Genomic DNA, 9,483 nt, shown 5'->3' with positions numbered 1-9,483 from the left:
TAGTTGCTGCTCTCCAACAATGAGCCTTTCATCAGCGGGATTGGTTTGAACTCTTTAGCCGCCAATGACAGAAATTTCTGTAATTTATGAGACAACGCTTCCCTGCCATTGATGGAAAATTCCGACTTTCCGTGTTTTCACTGTTATACGGGAGGAGGGCACTTCTTCTGAAGAGTGCTGAATCTCCTGATCAAAACACAGGTGAAGAAGAAGCAGAAACAACTTACATATGTAAGCACTAAGCAGATGCATGTGTAAAAAAACGCCATCATCAACATTAAACAGCATATAAATCAAAACTGCCTAATGTTACTGAGTGAAATGTCGACCCAGGAGCTGTAGGACTCTGAAGCTTTGGGGGTGTTGATGGACTCGATCTACTCCATCTGTGTTCTGATCATCGCTCTGAATCTGATCTAGATTCAGTTTTGTCTTTGACAAAAACACGTTTTTCTAAACGTTACTAAAACTAAACAAAAAGAATGCATTTAACTAGAGTAAAAAAAAAATTGTAAAAGCAGATGCTCTGTTCTTTTGATATTGCATGTTCGGATATTAATACAACAAAATATTCTGGGGGCCATGAGAATTATGTGAAAATGATAAAAAAATGCTGCCGGTGGCTGGTGGCAACTTTAAAAAATAAAAAGCTGACGGGGAAAGAGTTATTTAGAAAGTGAAGATAAAGGTAGAGTTCACAATGCCATTCTAGCTTACATGGAAAGGGAATAAATAAGTTATAGCCCCGACAATCTTTAACCAAAAAGTAATCAAATGAAATTGGACTAGCCCTTCAGCTTATTGGCCAGTTTGTTGATAGTATTATATCAATAAACTGGCCAAACTAATATTTCAAAATAATGTCGTCCCAAACAGTAAGAACTGGAAAAATTCAGAGTAAGGCTGAATCCATAGACCATGATTGCATTTATGTGTAATGTGAGGAGTCATTTTCTTACACATTATTTGACACAGATATATATTTGAGTGTTCATTGTAATTCAGTTAGAAAAAGAAGATATTAGCATATGGACTACCAGCTATTGGTTGGAGGTAATAGTCACAAGCCATGAAAGCCTGTAATTGGTCTTAAACTACACATTTAAAAGCATTAGGCCATTAAGTACAAACATTTCTAGTAGTGCTCAAGATGTTGAAAAGACACAATATCACCTTCTTACCTGCAATATGGGAATGCGCGCTGTGGTAAGGAAATTGGAGAATGGATTTAACAAATATAACTTTATATTTGTGTCTTCTTGGTGATAACAACTTCTACCACAGGGTGTCAGCAAAGCACATTTTGAATTAATACTGACAGTCTTCATTATTGCAGCAAGATTTGTTGTGAAACTATGGGAAGAACACAAAATCATCTGAACGAGTGGTTACATTGATGACTGAAACAGCTTACTGTACATTGAATTCTTGATATCTGAAAGAAAAGAAAAGGGAAATTTTTAGTAAGTCTGGGATCATTTTTTCCTGTACATTAAGGGCTCAATGCATTAACTAACAGTTTGTTAGAGGAGAGATTTTCTTTCTATTCACTATTTCTTTCCAGAAGTTATGACAGATATAAAATGTCTTTGCACTCATTTAAACTAGTTAACCCCCTCACACAATCTCTCACCAAAAGACTTAACTTCACATACTTCCAGCGTTTAGTTGATCCTAATAAGCTTCACTGTCCCAGTTGTAAACATAAGGGGGTTTGGCGTCACGCCATCTTTGTTTCCAGTTAAAGAATGCGATACACACGTCTCCCGAAATCTTGTAAAATTCAACTAATCAGATGACGACTTCAAAACTACTGAAGTGTTCCAAATTGTGTGTGTCATTTACATCAGACGTTTAACCAATGGTCCGTGGACGTGATGTCTGAGGCTGAGGCTAGCCTGTGCCGTTGTTTCACAGTCGAAAAGATGGAAAACAACAAACTACTGGACACCACAACAATAGACGCAATTTGTATGCCCTTCTCTCGCTAACTAACTTCCCTTTGTCTCGTTTTCTACTTGATCACTAGGGATCAGCTATGGACCTGGTTTATTATTTACAGTTTTTTCTAGCGTGACTTGAAGTCACTTGTCAAGGAAATTTGCAAGAGGAAATATTTCAGTTCCCTAAAAAGAATTTGGGCCAGAAGTTATTTATTATTATAGGTGTGGTGAAATTGCGTGCCACATTGCCATGAATACAATTCGTACAGTATGTTCCATCACATATTGTTCTGCAAACAGTTTTTGATTAGTAAGGGTTCATTTTGTGTGTTGTGTGTGTGGTAATGTTTACTTGTACTGTGTGTGTACATTTGATGCATTAGCTTGGCTGCTGGTCGATTGCAATCATTGAGCATTAAATGCAAAAGTCTGCCGTCTGTATTTGCATCCTTCCAACACTCAACTGTCTTTCCTTTCACTTCATTCCGACAAGGTTAAACCTTGGTCTAAATTATTCTTAGCAAATATACAACTATCATCTTGCACTACAAATTCTGTCCAATCAAATGCTCTCTGAAAATACTCTTATACCACATGCCTCTAACTAGCAATTAGAAGGAGCAAATCATAGTTCATTACTGTGACATACAAATGGAGGTCAGGTCAGTTGCAAGTACACAAGGACTGTCTGATTCCCAGGGTTTTTTAGTAACTAGACAGAAATGTCATGTAGCTTTTCAGATGCAAAACTACTTTATTTTATCGATAAAATCACAGGGGATCGCTGACAACTGTGTGTGATGTTTCCATGTGTTTGTATGGTTGAGAGAGCGCAAGAAAGAAAGCACGATTTCCATAGATAACAAATGGTAATTTAGTAGGGAAAACAAGGAAAGTCATAGGCTATTTGTTTGCTTTGTCAATGTCTTTGTGGGTTTTGGTTCTTTTGCTGTTGTAGGAAGTTATATGGGACAGTCCTAAAACAGCTACTGTGCAACAGTCATTAGCTATTCAGAATCAATAATTCATCAGCCCAGTGGTGTAATCGGTTTTAACAAATGTTGTAATCACACGCTTAACCTGGACCTCATATCAGTGGGCTACAGACCATTTGACAAGATGACCCAAACAAAAACATTCAAGAGATTGTGATTTTAATCAAATTAGCAGCCCTAATTTATATATTTTTTATTTATTTGAAGGCATCAAGTCCATGAGGAGGAGAAATGTAAAGCTTTAAAAACACTCAACGTCTTCTACCAAGCTGGCACATCAAAGAATGGCAATCCTGATTTTTATTGCATTGCCCACAGATATGAACTTTATTTTTGAGTCAGGCTAACTTCTATTTCTGATATCATGTGTGTGATAACATTCCTGCAACCGTCTGTCATTAATATTAATCAAACATTCAACTAAAAAAAAAAAGAGAATCATTCTCTGCTCTTGACTGAATGATTTCTGTATAGCTTTAATAATAATCAATATATATTTAATTCTTATAGTGATGAATATGCAGTTTTTAATTTTACATTTGATTAGTTTAATCAATTTCTGTAGTAATCTTCTGTTATAGCCATAGCTGAAATGCGTATACTTACGTCCTATTATTTGTAAGTTTCTTATAGTAAGTTTCTATGTAGTTTCTTTCTTCTTATTTTAGTACTAATTGTTTAATTGTCTTCAACAAGCTTTGGGAACTTTTTACTTATATTAGTTAGTCTATATTAGCTTTCACCTTAATAAAATGACTCAAATGCCCACCCCTATATGACACATACAAACCCTTTTTCAATAGTTTACCTACATGTAAATGCCGCCCATCCTTAACCATTCTGCTGCTGGAAGGTCGTTCAGGAAAGACATCAAAGTCATCAAATGTGTTTTTCTTTATTCTTAATGTGAAGTCTTCATACGATCATACATTTGTTTCTATATTTTAATATTATGCAGATAATTATCAGAACAGTAAATATCTCCAAAACGATCAGTAATCTGGCACAGTCTGATATTAAGTGTTAAGACTTAAAGACATCTGCATCCAAGAAAGCAGAAAGCAGAGTGCATCCCATCCCGTAGGTTTAGCCGTGTGACAGTCACAGACTGAGGGAGTTGATGATCAGATGAGCTGGAAGAGTTTGAGAAGCGCAGTGGAGGTGAGCGTGTAGATCAGAAGTCCAGGCAGCCCCACCATCCCCACCGGTGAAAGAGATGCCGCTGTGCTGTTGGGGGCCTTGGTGGCGCTGGTTGTGCTGGTTGCGTTGGTTGTGCTGGTTGCGTTGGTTGTGCTGGTTGCGTTGGTTGTGCTGGCTGTGCTGTTTGTGTCGGCGGCATTGGTAAGACCATAGCTTGCAATCATTACAGCCACTAGCAGGAGTAGTACTTCAGTTTTGAAAGCCATATTCAGGTCACTATTTAGATGAGGCAAACAACGAAAAAAAAAAATCATACTATTTATTAATATTTTCTAACTAAGACACATCCCAATAAATGAAATAAATGAACTTTTGCACGATATTCTAATTTTTCGAGTTTCACCTGTATATAAAATAGTCATATTTACCGTTTGCCACGGATGATTGTTCTCTGTGTCTGTCGATTCTCTTGAAGGTTGTTAATGTGAATGCCAGAGTTGAGCTTAGGCTTTTATTTGAATATTACACCCTCGCTAGAGGCGGAGATGTCCTATTACTGCAGGATGGAAGGGAATGCATTTATTATGATTTCTTTGGTCAGTCTCTTCCTCGTAGGGATAGTCCACCCCAAAATGAAAAATTGGTTATCATTTACTCACTCTCATGTACCTCCAAAACTCTCTTCTGTGGAACACCAAAAATATATATTTTGGAGAACACTGGATCGCATTGACTTTCACTGTATTGCCAAAAAAAAAAAAAAAAAAAAAAAAAAAAAAACACCTATGAAATTGAGAAACACTTTACTGTTCCACAGCAGAAAGTAAGTCATAGAGAAAGAGATTCCTACTTGAATCTGGGGTTATTGAAATTTCAAAAACAGCTGTGTAGTTTTTATTTACAGTGGGGAGAACAAGTATTTGATACACTGCTGATTTTGCAGGTTTTCCCACTTACAAAGCATGTAGAAGTCTCATTTTTATCATGGGTACTCTTCAACTGTGAGTGACGGAATCTAAAACAAAAATCCAGAAAATCACATTGTATGATTTTTAAGTGATTAATTTGCATTTTATTGCATAACATAAGTATTTGATACATCAGAAAAGCAGAACTTAATATTTTGTATCTTAATATTGCCTTCTCACCAAGCTGCTTGCCTATTGTCCAGTAGCCCATCCCAGCCTTGTGCAGGTCTACAATTTTATCCCTGATGTCCTTACACAGCTCTCTGGTCTTGGTCATTGTGGAGAGGTTGGAGACTGTTTGATTGAGTGTGTGGACAGGTGTCTTTTATACAGGTAACAAGTTCAAACAGGTGCAGTTAATACAGGTAATGAGTGGAGAACAGGAGGGCTTCTTAAAGAAAAACTAACAGGTCTGTGAGAGCCGGAATTATTACTGGTTGGTAGGTGATCAAATACTTATGTCATGCAATAAAATGCAAATTAATTATTTCAAACCTCTACATGCTTTGTAAGTAGGAAAACCTGCAAAATCGGCAGTGTATCAAGTACTTGTTCTCCCCACTGTATATATTTAAACAATAGGACCTGATGTGAAGAAATGGTAGTATTTCACATCAGTTTGGTTTTTCAACCAGCAATATAATACATAATGCATTTATTTTCTAGATATTCAGGGAAGTCTTTGACTTTGAGCAGGTGTTAAGTTTTGCATATAAGCTGGAAGAGGTTCTTTCTGTCCTTATTAGGTATTGGTTAATCATACTGTAGGTTGGCTACTAATCTGGACTAAAGTGAAACTTGCGGGTAGGAAGAAAGTTTGCATATCATACCTGTAACACTTTTGAAGGTCAACACACAGCGTTTTATTGTTCTGTGGTTGTTCATTAATTCTGTTAAAACAACAGTGGGCATCTCTCTGAATGTTACAATGTAGCTATTTACTTGGATAATTTGTAACAATGGTGCTCATGAAATCTGTTACATGGTCAATGATCTTAATCTTAATCTGAATCTGAACAGATTAAGATTAAGACAAAGAAAAGTGCTTTTGTCCTTTGAATAAGCCAAAGGAGATGGTGGGAAGGAAAAATCCCAAAGTAGAGGAGGAAGGACCAAGACTCGGGTGGGAAGGCCCTGCATATTTAAACAAACTGATGAGAAAACATTTAAGGCCGTTTCTCAATATGCGTTCTTGTCTGTACTTGTGTTCTTGTGGACTTGTGAAACGTCATCAGTCGCTGCCCAAGTACTGTCCCAATACACAAGTTTGCATTTTGGCAAGAACGGTTAAAAATCCCGGAAGTGTTCTTGACACGCCCATTTTACTGAGGATGCATCGGTTGGTAACTTGGGTGCTTCTCAATATCCCTCCTCGTCTCCTCTCTCCTCCATCCTCCATCCTATGACCCGGAAACCGATCGAGCTCAGCCATCTTGAAGGACATCTCAATTCTCTAATTGCACCGCGAGGAGGTGAGGATCGAGGAGTGAGGAGGCTTCCTGAGGAGTCATGAGCGAGGATACACAGGTGTATCCTTTGCGGAAGAGCTTTATCGACTAAAACGTGACGCATGTATAAATTCTCCTCCCCCATCACATCGTTCACAATAATTTTAATTTATACTTTACCTTTGCAGTTTATACAAACCACACATCTCACATATTTCAACAGGACATCTTGCTTTATTATTATTTATTATGAATTTCTTAAATAACCAAACTTTAACAACATAAGGGCAGATCCTTTGAGTGCAGTTGATGACGCTGTGTGTGGAGTGACGCTCGAGTGATGAAGTATTCCAATGTATAAATAAGCTTTCCTTCAATTCCTCCGTCCTCGCTTCTTTTCCTTGCAGCCTTCCCTCGCATCCTACAGGGGGTGGAGCTGAGACGCGAGGAAAGGAAGCAAGGAAAGGAAACGAGGATGCACAAATAAGAATTGAGAAGCACCCCTTGTGTGAACTTGACGGCAGAAATATCCCAGCATTCATTTCGGCATTCGAGGAAGGAGAGGCAGGTCAATACAGTAAGTCGTTTTTCTACAATTTCGTACGCTATTTCATCACTAAATTAACTTCTGAGAATGTCAACTTTATCATTTTCGGAAGTGAGAATCTCCATAAGCGTTGCTTTATTGTTATGAATATACATTACATTGTAATGTACAGTTGTAGAGTAATCCCTTGAGCTGAGGGTAGGCTTAGGCGATAAAGCCTGCTGTTATCGTCAATAATTCTCGTTATGTTTGGGTACTGCAGACGGCGTCTGTGCGGAGGTATTATTGCGATAATAATACCAGCAAGAACACATCGTCTCAAACTGTCAGCAGCGTTCTGTGTGCTCGTCACCTTGTGAGTTCATTCTTCCAAGAACAACTAGCAAGAGCGTTCTCCCCAAGAACACAAGTCCATTCTGTAATGATTAGATCTATTATGTGATGAGTAATGATTGATTCCAGCAGATGGCAGTAATGTGTTGTATAAGATGATGTGCATTTGCTAGAGGAAGAGTTGTTGTAATGGAGATATGCTTGTGTTCCACATGGAATAAAGTACCAGCTATTCCTCTTATCTTTATTTGTTGTTTCTTGAACAATACATGGTACCAGGAGTGGGGTCAGAAAGGCGCAATGGATGCCATTAAACGTGACACTATTGGACAAGGAGCTACTGTGGATGAAAGAAAGATTGCCGTATTACTTACCATTGCTGGAGCTGATGCCGTGGAGGTCTATAACATTAATTCTGAGGAAGAGGCAGACAAGAAGAAACTGGATAAGGTACTGAAAAAATGTGATGCTCATTGTTTGTCAAGAAGGAACGAGACACATGAACGATATGTATTCAGAATGCGAGTGCAGCATGAAGGAGAGGCTTTTTATTACTTTTTGACAGATCTCAAGATAAAGGTAAAGACTTGTAATTTTAATGAATTGAGAGATTCAATGATTCGTGATCAGATTGTGTTTGGAATCTATGAGAAAAAACTGAGAGAAAGATTGTTGCGAGAATCAGAACTCACCTTGGATTATGCTGTCAAATTGTGCCAATCAAGTGAAGTAGCGAGACGGCAAGTGAAGCAGTTTGATGGGGATAATTCGTCAGCGATGTCATTTCAGAGCGCAGCAGTAGACGCCATTTCATTCAGAGACAAGAAAAGAGGTAACTCAAGAAGTTTCAGAGATAATGACAATGAAACATTCTCTTGCAAGCGTTGTGGGACCAAACATAAGTGCAGACAGTGTCCAGCTTTCGGTAAAAGATGTTCAAAGTGCAGGGCCGGAGTGGGGCCACTTTTCATCCCGGGAGTTTCAGGCCCAAGACCGGCCCACTTTTTCCATGGTGGAATTCCAAATTAGCACTTTTTCTAAATTGGATAAATGAAGCAACAGTTCAGCTCTTACTATTGTGTAGTTTGTATTAATACCATGGGTTAACAAATAATGTAGCCTAAAGGTTAAATAATAATTCACTTAGACTTTAAGCAATTGTGACTTTATTTCACACAATTCTGACTTTATATTTCGCAATTCTGACTTTATATCACACAATTCTGACTCTATATCTTGCAGTTCTGACTTTATAAGCAATTGCGACTTTATTTCACACAGTTCTGACTTTATATCTTGCAATTCTGACTTTATAAGCAATTGCGACTTTATTTCACACAGTTCTGACTTTATAACACACAATTGCGACTTTATATCACGCAATTCTGACTCTATATCTTGCAATTCTGACTTTATAACACGCAATTCTGACTTTATATCACGCAATTCTGAGAAATAAAGTCAGAATTGCGAGATGTAAACTCGCAATTGTGAGATAAAAAGTCACAATTATCTTTTAAAATGTTTTATTCTGTGGCGGAAACAAAGCTTCCATACCTCCTGGCCTCTTCCTCCCATCCATCCTCCCTGATGCATACCGTTACTGTAGGGCCGGCCCAGCTATTGGTAGGCGCTAGCTTTGCCGTGGTAGCCTACCTGAGAAAACGTTTTGGAAAAGACGGGCTATGGACCCAACCAACTCTATAGGAGGGGAGGGGAGAACTCTATCACATGGTACAACCCATGCAGAGGCTGCGAGCTGCGCTGTCAGAATGCAAATGTGTGTAGCCTAATGTAACTAACGTGACACTGAAATGTGAAAAAAAAAAAAAATTCCTCGACCGGCCCAAAAGTGAAGCGGCCCACCGGGAATTCTCCCGATTCTCCCGATTACCCACTCCGGGCCTGTCAAAGTGTAATGGCCCGAACCACTTTGCAAAAATGTGTTTTTCGAAAGACATGAAGAGGGAAAATAAAGTGCACGTAGTGGAGGAGGTAGATGACAGTGACTCTTTGAGTGACTCATTTTATGTGAACATGGTTTCCGAAGAGAATACACATCAGGATGCTGCAACTTGTGTATCCAGTGAGGATTCGGTGAAGTCTTCG

The 9,483-nt window shown here is 38.4% G+C and overlaps 1 long non-coding RNA gene across 1 annotated transcript; it reads right to left on the bottom strand.

Moving 5' to 3' along the window:
• Nucleotides 1-4,226: 4,226 nt before the first annotated feature.
• Nucleotides 4,227-4,634, bottom strand: LOC307163636. The gene is made up of 2 exons (XR_013822120.1): nucleotides 4,507-4,634; nucleotides 4,227-4,354 (listed from the first exon to the last, which is right to left on the bottom strand). It is a non-coding gene; the product is annotated as an uncharacterized lncRNA (long non-coding RNA).
• Nucleotides 4,635-9,483: the final 4,849 nt, after the last annotated feature.

The sequence above is a fragment of the Squalius cephalus genome, assembly GCF_949319135.1.
Source record: "Squalius cephalus genome assembly, chromosome: 8".
Classification (NCBI taxonomy): Eukaryota; Metazoa; Chordata; class Actinopteri; order Cypriniformes; family Leuciscidae; genus Squalius; species Squalius cephalus.
This window is presented reverse-complemented; position numbering and strand designations above follow the sequence as displayed.